This window comes from Gorilla gorilla, chromosome 3 (genome assembly GCF_029281585.2).
Source record: "Gorilla gorilla gorilla isolate KB3781 chromosome 3, NHGRI_mGorGor1-v2.1_pri, whole genome shotgun sequence".
NCBI classification, from domain to species: Eukaryota; Metazoa; Chordata; class Mammalia; order Primates; family Hominidae; genus Gorilla; species Gorilla gorilla.
The window spans coordinates 23,443,869-23,454,148 of NC_073227.2; positions in this window are offsets into that span (position 1 = coordinate 23,443,869).

The window sequence follows — 10,280 nt, forward strand, 5'->3', positions numbered from 1 at the left end:
AGTCTCAATGATTAGATATGACCCCTTGTGTCAGTCAGGGTTCTCTAGAGGGACAGAACTAATAGGATATTTGTATATATGAAAGGGAGTTTATGAAGGAGAATTGACTCACCTGATCACAAGGTGAAGTCCCACAATAGGCCGTCTGCAAGCTGGGGAGCAAGGAAGCCAGTGGTGGATCAGTCCGAGTGCCAACACCTCAAAGTGGACAAGCCGACAGTGCAGCCTTCAGTCTGTGGCCGAAGGCCCAAGAGCCCCTGGCAAACCCCTGGTGTAAGTCCAAGAGTCCAAAAGCCAAAGAACTTGGAGTCTGATGTTGGAGTGCAGGAAGCATCCAGCACGGGAGAAAGATGGAGGCCTGAAGACTCAGCAAATCGGCTTCTTCCACCTTCTTCTGCCTGCTTTTCCTAGCTACGTGGGCAGCCGATGGGATGGTGTCCACCCACGTTGTTCGTGGGTGTTCATCTCCCAGTCTACGGATTTAAATGTTAATCTCTTCTGGCCATACCCAGAAACACCCAGATACATCCAGAAACAATACTTTGCATCCTTCAGTCCAATCAAGTTGACAATATTAACCATCGCAATCTTATAATCAGAACAATATCACAGGGATGAAAGGAAGAAAGTGAAGTCCTATTTTCTTGGAAAAACTTAGGGTCAAAGCCAGCGAAGCTGGGATCAAAAAAGAGATACAACCCTCAGGCAAGAAACGAAGCAGGAGCTGGAACTGAACAAGAAGCACCTGGGTAATCAGAGCACCTGGAGAGGAAGAGGCTCGGGCTTACATTTGCTGATGTCTGGGAGGTTCCAGCTGACCTGAAGTTCAGGTTAAAGGAAATAGCTGCGATCTATGATGAAATCCCCATCACCCACTAATAAACATCAAGTGTTCCTATGCAGGCCCTCCAATATCAAGTAACAATGTGTGCTGAATACATCAGCCCCCGTACTTCCTTGCTGTTTTGTAGAAAGATTGGTGTACTTTCCTCCTACCAAAGTCATCTTACAGATAAATTAATTCTGCTGTTTTTAAACTGCCTTTATCTCCATGGTCTTGGCATTTACGCGCCACATTTTTTTCGGTTGTATGTTAATGTGATATTTGTCCATTAAAATTCTGAAAGTCTTTAAAATGAGAGGAAGAAAAAAATTCCCAGATGTTCAGCCTAATATACCTTTCTGGGTGATCTCTGCCTTTCATTGTCTTTTAATTTTTTTTTTTTTTCTTTTGAGCCAGAGTCTTGCTCTGTCACCCAGGCTGGAGTGCAGTGGCACCATCTCAGCTCACTGCAACCTCCTCCTCCCAGGTTCGAGCGATTCTCCTGCCTCCGCCTCCCGAGTAGCTGGGATTACAGGCGTGTGCCACCATGCTCAGCTAATTTTTGTATGTTTAGCGGAGACAGGGTTTCACGATGTTGGCCAGGCTGGTCACGAACTCCTGACCTCAAGTGATCTGCCCGCCTTGGCCTCCTAAAGTGCTGGGATTGAGCCACCATGTGAGCCACCATGCCCAGCCTCATTGTCTTTGAATCCTTCTACTACTCTGTAAATTGTAGAAAGCTGAGTCATGCAAATATTTGTGACCAGATCAATGCAAATAAATTGTGTCCCATAGAATGCAATTGCTCTGTGGATACTGATCAGTTTGTATCTATTAAGAAAATTTATTTCTGCATTCCTGGTTGCCTCAGAGTAGACACTCAAAAATGTTTGTTGACTGAATAAATGATATACAAATGAAGCTTAAAATAGAAACCATAAGAACCCTCCAATTAAAGTGTACCATTCTTATAGGTAAGGTGGGATTCATAGCACACCGCTCATCTTTCAGCTGCCAAGGAGCCTTGTCCACAATGCCTCTAGGCCCTTCAGCCTCTACAGGTTCAGCTACTCACTACTTAATGCTCACTCAAATACAGTCTCAAATGAGGGCACTCCCACTTGCTGTCTTTTTTTCCCCCTCCAGTCCTTGAGATACCATGCATGGGTGGGATCTTTGATCTTCTGCTGAATAAAGGCAGCAGACCACCTAGAAAGGAAACTGCAGAGTTACAATAGGTACACCTCACCATGGAACACTATACATCAATTACAGAGAGCAAAAGAGAGACAGAGGGAGAGAGAGAGGGAGAAGTGGCAGAAAGATGTGGAACTTATCCAAGATGCCGAACGTTAAAAAAACTCAAATTGCAGAACATGTTAGTATGATCCCATTCTTGTTAAAGCACTCGCATATAAGTTGGTGTATTCATGAAACAAAATGAACACAATCATAGGCCAAACCTTTAAAAGAGAGTTGGGATTATGGAAAATGTTTCCTTTACAGACCTTGTGTTTCTGTAATGTTTCAATTTTTTTTTTACAATAATCACATATCACTGTTGTAGTAATAAAAAAAAACCTACAATTTTTTTAAAAGGAAAAGCAGTTGATTCTACAAATAGAAACCCATCTTAGTTCACTTGGGCTTCCATAAAATATACCAAAAACTAGGTAGCTTATAAACAGCAGAAATTTATTCCTCACAGTTCTGGAGGCTAGGAAGTCTAAGATCAGGGCACTGCAGATCCACTCTCTGGTGGGGGACTGTTTTCTGGTTCATAGATGGTGCCTTCTTGCTCTGTCCACACATGGCAGAAGAGGCAGCGCAGTTCTCTGCGGTCTGTTTTATAAGACACTAAACATTCTCACCTTACGGTATTTCTACCTCCTACTACCATCACATTGGTGGTTAGGTTTCAACACATGAATTTTAGGAAGATACAAACATTTATCCCATAGCAGAACCCTAAGATGCAGGCCCCAAGGCAGTTTTTGTGGGTGCCCAATGTAGGAAACATTAGTTTTTATAATATAATACTATTTTCAATCAGAACCAAAGAAAAAAAGAAATTGGGTAAATAGTGTTATCTTCAAACACAAAAGATAGCAACATTTTCAATGTAATGGTTTTCAAAGTACTCTGATAGAAACACACCTGGAATAAAACAAAGTTTATTAGAATTTTTCACTGTTTGATAGTATTCATTATCTTACAATGACCTTAGTGCCAGGAATAATTCATCAGAGAAGTCTTCCTGTCACTGACGAATCTCAAAATGCTTTGTAAGTTTCCATCAATGTCAGTGTTTCACAAGCTTGCTTTTAAAAGCATTTATTAAGCATCTAATGGGTGCCTGATATTTTATTACTTTCTTTCACATGACTATTTTCTTTTTGATTAAACCTTATTTAGTAAGTATTATTTTTCTCCTGTTTTTAGATGAGAAAACAAGGACTTAGGGTGGTTAGGAAACTACCTGATTACCAGCCACCTTGATATGAGGTAAAATGGGGAATGTGTGTATAAACGAAATAGAATTCAAGCTGGAACCACTGTGCTAAGTGAACACAAGTGTCTCATTTCGTGGAGGACTCACCTTGGGCAACTGGGCCAGCACTCCTCGGTTATTTGGATCTAACACTTCCTTACACATTTGGGGAACATTGTTCTCAAACAGAAGGTCAGATGGTCCCCGAAGTCTACACATGAACTCCTTAAGACACATTCCCGGAGTCCTATGACTAGGAAATAGCTTAGGTTTCTATGAGCTCTGATCCATTTGGATAGTTATAAACTCCCAAAAAGTGATAGTTCAGCAGACATCATGTGTCATCGTGAAAATAAAATCATTGCACTGACTTATCTGAAATAGTCCTTAATATTCTAGCCACTCCCCCTTAAGGCCATACTGTACAGACTTTTGGATTTGACAGACGTGGTCATCACCACACTGACAATTTAATCCCAATACTTCAGTGATGGTGCTGTGTGCTCACTGATACTAGGTTGGTGTAAAAGTATTTGCACTTTTTGTCATTACTTTTAATGGCCAAGCCCGCAATTACTTTTGCACCAGCCTAATTCATTTTACCCTAGAGGTAAGCAAATGTGGCCATATCTTTATACCAGCACCAGGGGGCAGCAATGTGCAAATAACGCCGCTCTGTGGCCTCTGCTTGGCCTGCTTTGGGAGGAGGATGTGGTTCTCATTCCCTAGTGCTTCTCGGATTTAAAATAATGGTAATGTAATCATTTCAGCTCTGCTCTGGAAACTGCTGGTGCTAATTCATTTCAGATGAAAAGACACAGACTACACACATGTGCATCAAATCAGTCTTTTCAGGATTCAGGGTCTGCTCATTCGGGCATTTGTTCACCTAACCTTTAATCAGAAACTACTGCGTGCCAGGCACCGCCCCGGATGAGGCCATGCTCCCATCCAGTGGGGAAACAGACACACCCCATCCAAAACCACAACCTTCCCTACTTTTTCAGTTTCCCTTAAGCACTTATTTTTTAAATTTTTTCTTGTGAGTGATTTGTCTACCTTGTTGGAACATAAACTCCTTGACAGCTGGGATTTTTATCTGTTTTGTTCACTGGTGTATCCCTAGCTACTAGAACAGTACCTGGGACATAATTAGGGTTCAATAAATATTTTTTGAATGAACAGGTATAAAATTATTGAGACACACCATAATGGAGGTGGACGTACATATCTTCATATGAACTAGATTATGCTAAATTATTCACTTGAATAAATTTATTGTTTTACCATTCCCACTAGCAGTGAATGGGAGTGATGCCCGAAACTAATATTAAATTATCTGGTATTAGCATTAGAAGGAATTTGGGACATCACCAAATTCTCCTTTTACAGAAGAAGAAATTGAAGCCAAAGTGAAGAAGAGATTTGCCCAAGGCTACCTACATCCGGACGGTCGCGTCAGGATTCCAAGCCGGGACTTCTGACCCCAGCCCACTGTGTTTTCACCACACACCCTGCTGCCTGCGTGACTTTTTCATTTTCCTCAAATATCACCTCCTGGAACAATCAACTGCATAAGTTAATGACCTGATCTGTCTAATTCTTATTTGGTAATTGGCAGAGACCAGACTTGGCTGTCTGCATTCAAGGTCTCCAAATCAACCCTCTTAAAGGCATCTCTGCTCAGCCTCTCTGCATGAGATCTGGTACTTAGTTCCTAGCACCTACTGTGTACTAAGTCCTTCAGAAACATCTGGTCATTTGAACCTCACAACAATCCTATGCAAGTGCTATTACTATTCTCGTTTTACTGATGAGAAAATATAATAACAGTGTACGTTGAACCCACAGGGCATGTAGCATGAACTCAGGATTGTTCTAAGGATTCCATACTTGTGAGCTCATTTAATTCCCTGACAGCCTTTGAAGTGAGTGCTGTTACTGTTTTCTATTGTAGACGTGGATATTGAAGTCAAAAGAAGGCAAGATGTTTGTCCAAGGCCATATCGCTGGGAAATGGCAAAGCCACCGTATGTTTCATTACTGTGCTCTGCTTCCCCACTGAAAACAGAGGAGCTGTGGAGTCACGGGCACAAGGTCACACAGGCTGTGCCAGCTGACTCCACTTTTGTGCATGGTTTTTTCACAACGAGCTAGAGGTTTGGGCCAGAAAACCCTTTTGTTTGAAAGTCACAGATCTGAAACTCAGCACAAAAGAGGAGAAAGTGATAATGCAAAAGCTGCCTGGGCTGCAAGCAGCGTTTCCTCTTTGGGTTTGTTTTCCTTTCTAATTTGCCAAGTTCTTTCCAGGCTGAGGCAGCTGCCACACAAAGCTCTTGAAGAGATCCCACTAGCTGGCCAAGGGACAACCATTAGACAGATGGGCTGGACCTTCTGTTTCCACCCTTCCATCTGGGCACCAAGAGCCTGGGTCTGCCGTGGGTGTGGGGACACCCTGAAGCTTGCCCATTCCAGGCTCAACCGGATAATGAACTGAAGTCACCTCATAGCAACTTGGACGTGACGTTTGCGGGAATGAAGCTGGTTTGCTCTGTTATTCTGTTGAATTAATCTGGGCTCTGAGCCCCCTTGAAAATCATCAGGAGAACACAATCTAAAAAGATGGGCAGGAAGTGGTTCTTTTGCTGGCCGGAGGTGATTTTGCTGATTGAACTTTTACATGTGGTATGGAACAAATGAACAGAAAAGGCTCGGCTTACGAATCCGCTGCCGTTAGTTCATCTGCACATGTTCTGACCTCTGAAACTGAAGCATGCTGGTAAATCTCAGAGCCTCTTTCCAGCAGTGTCAAACAGTGTGATGAACAAAGGCTTTGAAGTCTGGTATACCAGGGGGTGCTTCACAACATACCCTGGGTGACTATATGACTCTGCCAGGTAACTTTGCCTCTCTGAGCCTCAGTGTCCTCATCAATGAAATGCAAGTTATAAAGCCTTTCTCACAAGGTTGTTGTAAATGTCTGGCACCTAGTATGTGCTCAATAAATAATGCCTATTATCATTCAGGAGAAAACTTTCATGGCCTAAACTATGGCAAAGGAGCAGGTCTGAGACCTGGCTCCAACTCCTGCTGGCTAGCGGGCTTCTGACATGTCATCTCCCTTCCTGCAACCTTGAATTTGACCTCTGACTGGAAGCGAGGAGATTGAAATATTCCCATCTTTAAGGTCTCTGACCAATCTGCAGTGACTCTCCCACTAGATGATCACTTCCTCCCGTATACACGCTCGCTCACTCTCTCTGTCTCTCTATCTCTCTCTCTCTCTCTCCCTCTCTCTCACTGTCTTCTAGAGTTCATGAGGAAGGAGGATAATACAGGGATCCCAGGCTCTTTGCTGCCAATCTCTGGGAGAAAGACAGGATTTACTGAACAGCTACTAAGTGCCAGGTGCTCATCATTTATTGTCCCACTTAAACCCCTCAGTAACCCTTGATTGGATACTGTTGTCTGTAGTTTACAAAAGAGGAAATAGAACCTGGGGAGGTTTCCACGACCTTCCCAAAGTCACAGTAACTGAAAGAGGCAAAATCCATGCTTATACCCATCTGCCTATCTCCCAACCACTTCTGCTCTAGATGATCTCAAGACTTTGGTAAAATGAAATTTATTTTTCTATAGACAGGTCAGGCACCCATGGTCTATGAAAAACTCACAGCAAATATTGCTGCTGATAACAGCGAAGCACTTTTCCAACTCCACTGTAATGCTGAAATGGGAAGCAAATAAAAGAGGTATTTCCTAGCCTTTTATGATGGACACATTTACAATTTAATTTAGTCATACTGGTTTTGTAGAGTAATGAATCATTTAAGAAGAAAGCCCATGGTAAACAATTCCAATTAGCCTTTGGAAAGCTCCCCAGATGCCGTGGTTTTGGGTTTTCCATGTTGCAGCTGATTATCCCAGCTGTAGCCACATCGGCCAGCTCATCGCATAGTGCAGAAGAAAACACAGTCATCAATCAGAGCAAAAAATCACTGAGGACAAAATGAAGTCCTTCTTGCCTTGGCTTTTCTCCTGTTATATTTTTGATAATGTCTGTTAGGGAAATGACCAAAAACAACTAAGAAACAACTTGATATTTCCCTCATTTCACATTCCCTGGGCAGCCACTGACGGGTTGAAGAGAACCAAATTACTAAAATGCACTTGGTTGTTGGATAATCAGGGGAAGTGTTTTGTATCTCAGGGTTTGGATGTGACATTTCTGGCCCACTCTACAGGGCAGAAACCTAGCCATTCTTTCCTAATTGCTAAGTTCCCCTCATAAAATCCATCTCCAGGGGAAAACTTTAATTTAGATAGGTCATAAGTTGGAGCCTCTGCCAAAGACAGCACAGGCCGAGAGAAAAGACAATAGTTCTGCCACAGTAATCCTTGGCCACCAGAAATGATGGGGACAGCTTCCTTTTTCCCCTCCCTAAGAAGCTATTTTTCTATTTGGGTCATTTTACTTGTAACAGCAATGGATAGGATTATTAGACATCAAAGCCAATCTGAAAGAAACTCCTTTGACCCTAAACACACACACACACACACACACATACATACACACACACACATACACACACACACACACACACCATTGAAAAGAAACTTAAGGGGAATGCTTCTGTTTAAATACATACTTCTTGGCAGAATTTGTTTTAAAATCGGTCAGATTTTCTCCAGAAGAAGCACCAGCCTAGAGAGTCAAGGAAACTGGTTTGGAGCCTCAAAGTCTGGGGCACGCAGGTGTATTGTATTCGTCAGTGGAGGCCAACTGCTGTAACAAACAGCCCCCTTTGTCGCTTGACACAATTAAGGCCTACTTCTTGTTAATGCCACATTGCAATGAAGGTAGGCAGGTGGGGGTGCTCTGTTTTATTCAAGGACACAGGCTCTTTCATCTGCTGACTCTGCTATCATTTAGGGCTTCAGGATCCTTCATCCACTAGCTCTGATCTTCTTAAGGGCCTCTGAGTCCATCACTGGACACTCTGCCTCCAAACAGCAAACAAAGGAAGAGAGGGCACTGGGGTTAGCTATGGAGAATTTTAGAGAGCAGGCCTGTTGGCGACAGACATCTTTCGTGTACACATTCCATCGGCCAGAACTCATTCACATGGCCACCTAGCTGCCAGTGAGGCTGAGAAATGCAGTCTGGCTATGTGCCTATGCCATAATAAGAAATACATATTTGGTCTTTGTCCCCAGTTCCTGGCATGTAGCTCCTAAAACCCTTGCAATGTGCAGAGTGATAAGGTGTCTTTTTGTGTGCTAATAAGATGGCTGGTGGCTGGAGGCTGGAGGCCCCTGCCTAGCCTCAGGAAAGACCAAGGCATAAGTAGAAAGCTGGAACTTTCAGTACCACCCTCAGACCCGTGAGAAGGGGAAAGGGGCTGGAGAATAAATTCAATTGCCAATGGCCAATGATTGAATCAGTCATGCCCATAAAATGGAACTTCCGTGAAAACTGCTAAATGACGGGGCTCAGAGAGCTTCGAGGTTGGTGAACGCGTAGAGGTACTGGGAGGGTGGTGCACTCAGATGTGTGCCTCCCCATACTTTGCCCCATGCACCTCTTCCATTGGCTGTTTCTGAGTTTGTAGCCTTTATAATAAGCCAGAGGCCAGGCGCGGTGGCTCATACCTGTAATCCCAGCACTTTGGGAGGCCGAGGTGGGCGGATCACGAGGTCAGGAGTTCAAGACCAGCCTTGCCAATATGGTGAAACCCCGTCTCTACTAAAAATACAAAAATTAGCTGGGCATCGTGGCGTGCACCTGTAATCCCAGCTACTCAGGAGGGTGAGGCAGGAGAATCACTTGAACCCAGGAGGTGGAGGTTGCAGTGAGCAGAGATCGTGCCACTGCACTCCAGCCTGGGCGACAGAGCAAGACTCCGTTTCAAAAAAAAAAAATCTAGAAAACATAAACGAAATGTTTCCCTGGGTTTTGTGAGCTGTTCTGCAAATTATTAAACCTGAGAAGGGGGTCGTGGGAACCCCTGATGTATAGCCTATTAGAAGTATAGACAGCTCAGGACTTGTGACTAGTGTCTGAAGTGGGAGCTGTCTTATGGGACTGAGCTCTAACTAAGAGGTGTATGCTAACTCTCGGTAGTTGGCAACAAAATTGAATTGAAATGTAGGGGACCCAGTTGGTGTCTGGAGAATTGGAGAACTGGTAGATATAAGGGGAAAAAAATACATATTTGGAATGAAAGTGTTGTGATAAAAATAGCTCAGTGCCCAAAAGACAAAAGGAAATTGAAATTGATGGACACATGGCATATTTTTACTACTAAATGTATTGAACAACTACTGCCACAGGAGGGGTCTGTGACATTTTCTTAGAACAAGTTAATTATGGGTTTTTTGTTCCTGAGAATGTGTTGATATTCTAAACAGTTTATTACTCAGAAAACCATTGTTCTTTCATGTAGGGGTTAAGAAAATGTAAGTTAGTGATCAAGCAAAGATCAGGAATTAGGTGAGATGGAAAGAGGGAGACCCATTTTGCTCATTACTTGAAGATCTTGTTAAAGTTTGCTTTTTAGATGGCATCTAAAAGGGTGTGTTTGGGGATATAGTTTCCTGAAGCACGTAGAAGCGGTGTTTGGATTCAAACTCCACGAATGGCACTACCAAGGCCAGCTCTGGAGAAGGCAGAGCTGCCACTGGCTCCAAGCAGAAAATATGGGGCCAGGAACAGAACATTTAGTCAAAAGGGGTTAGGAGCCAGGAAAATTCAGAATCAAAATAGTCTTACAGGCAGTGACCAGGAGAAGCCAGGGAATTCTGCCATGAACATTAATTTCCTCTATTCTCTTAATGTTCATTTCATTGAGCACCTTCAGCATGCCAGTTTCCATGTTGGAGAGTACAATGATGAGGGAAACTCCATCCCTGCCTGCAAGTTGGAAATGCTTGTGGGTGGACACTGGCCACGTGGTGTGTGGGTAG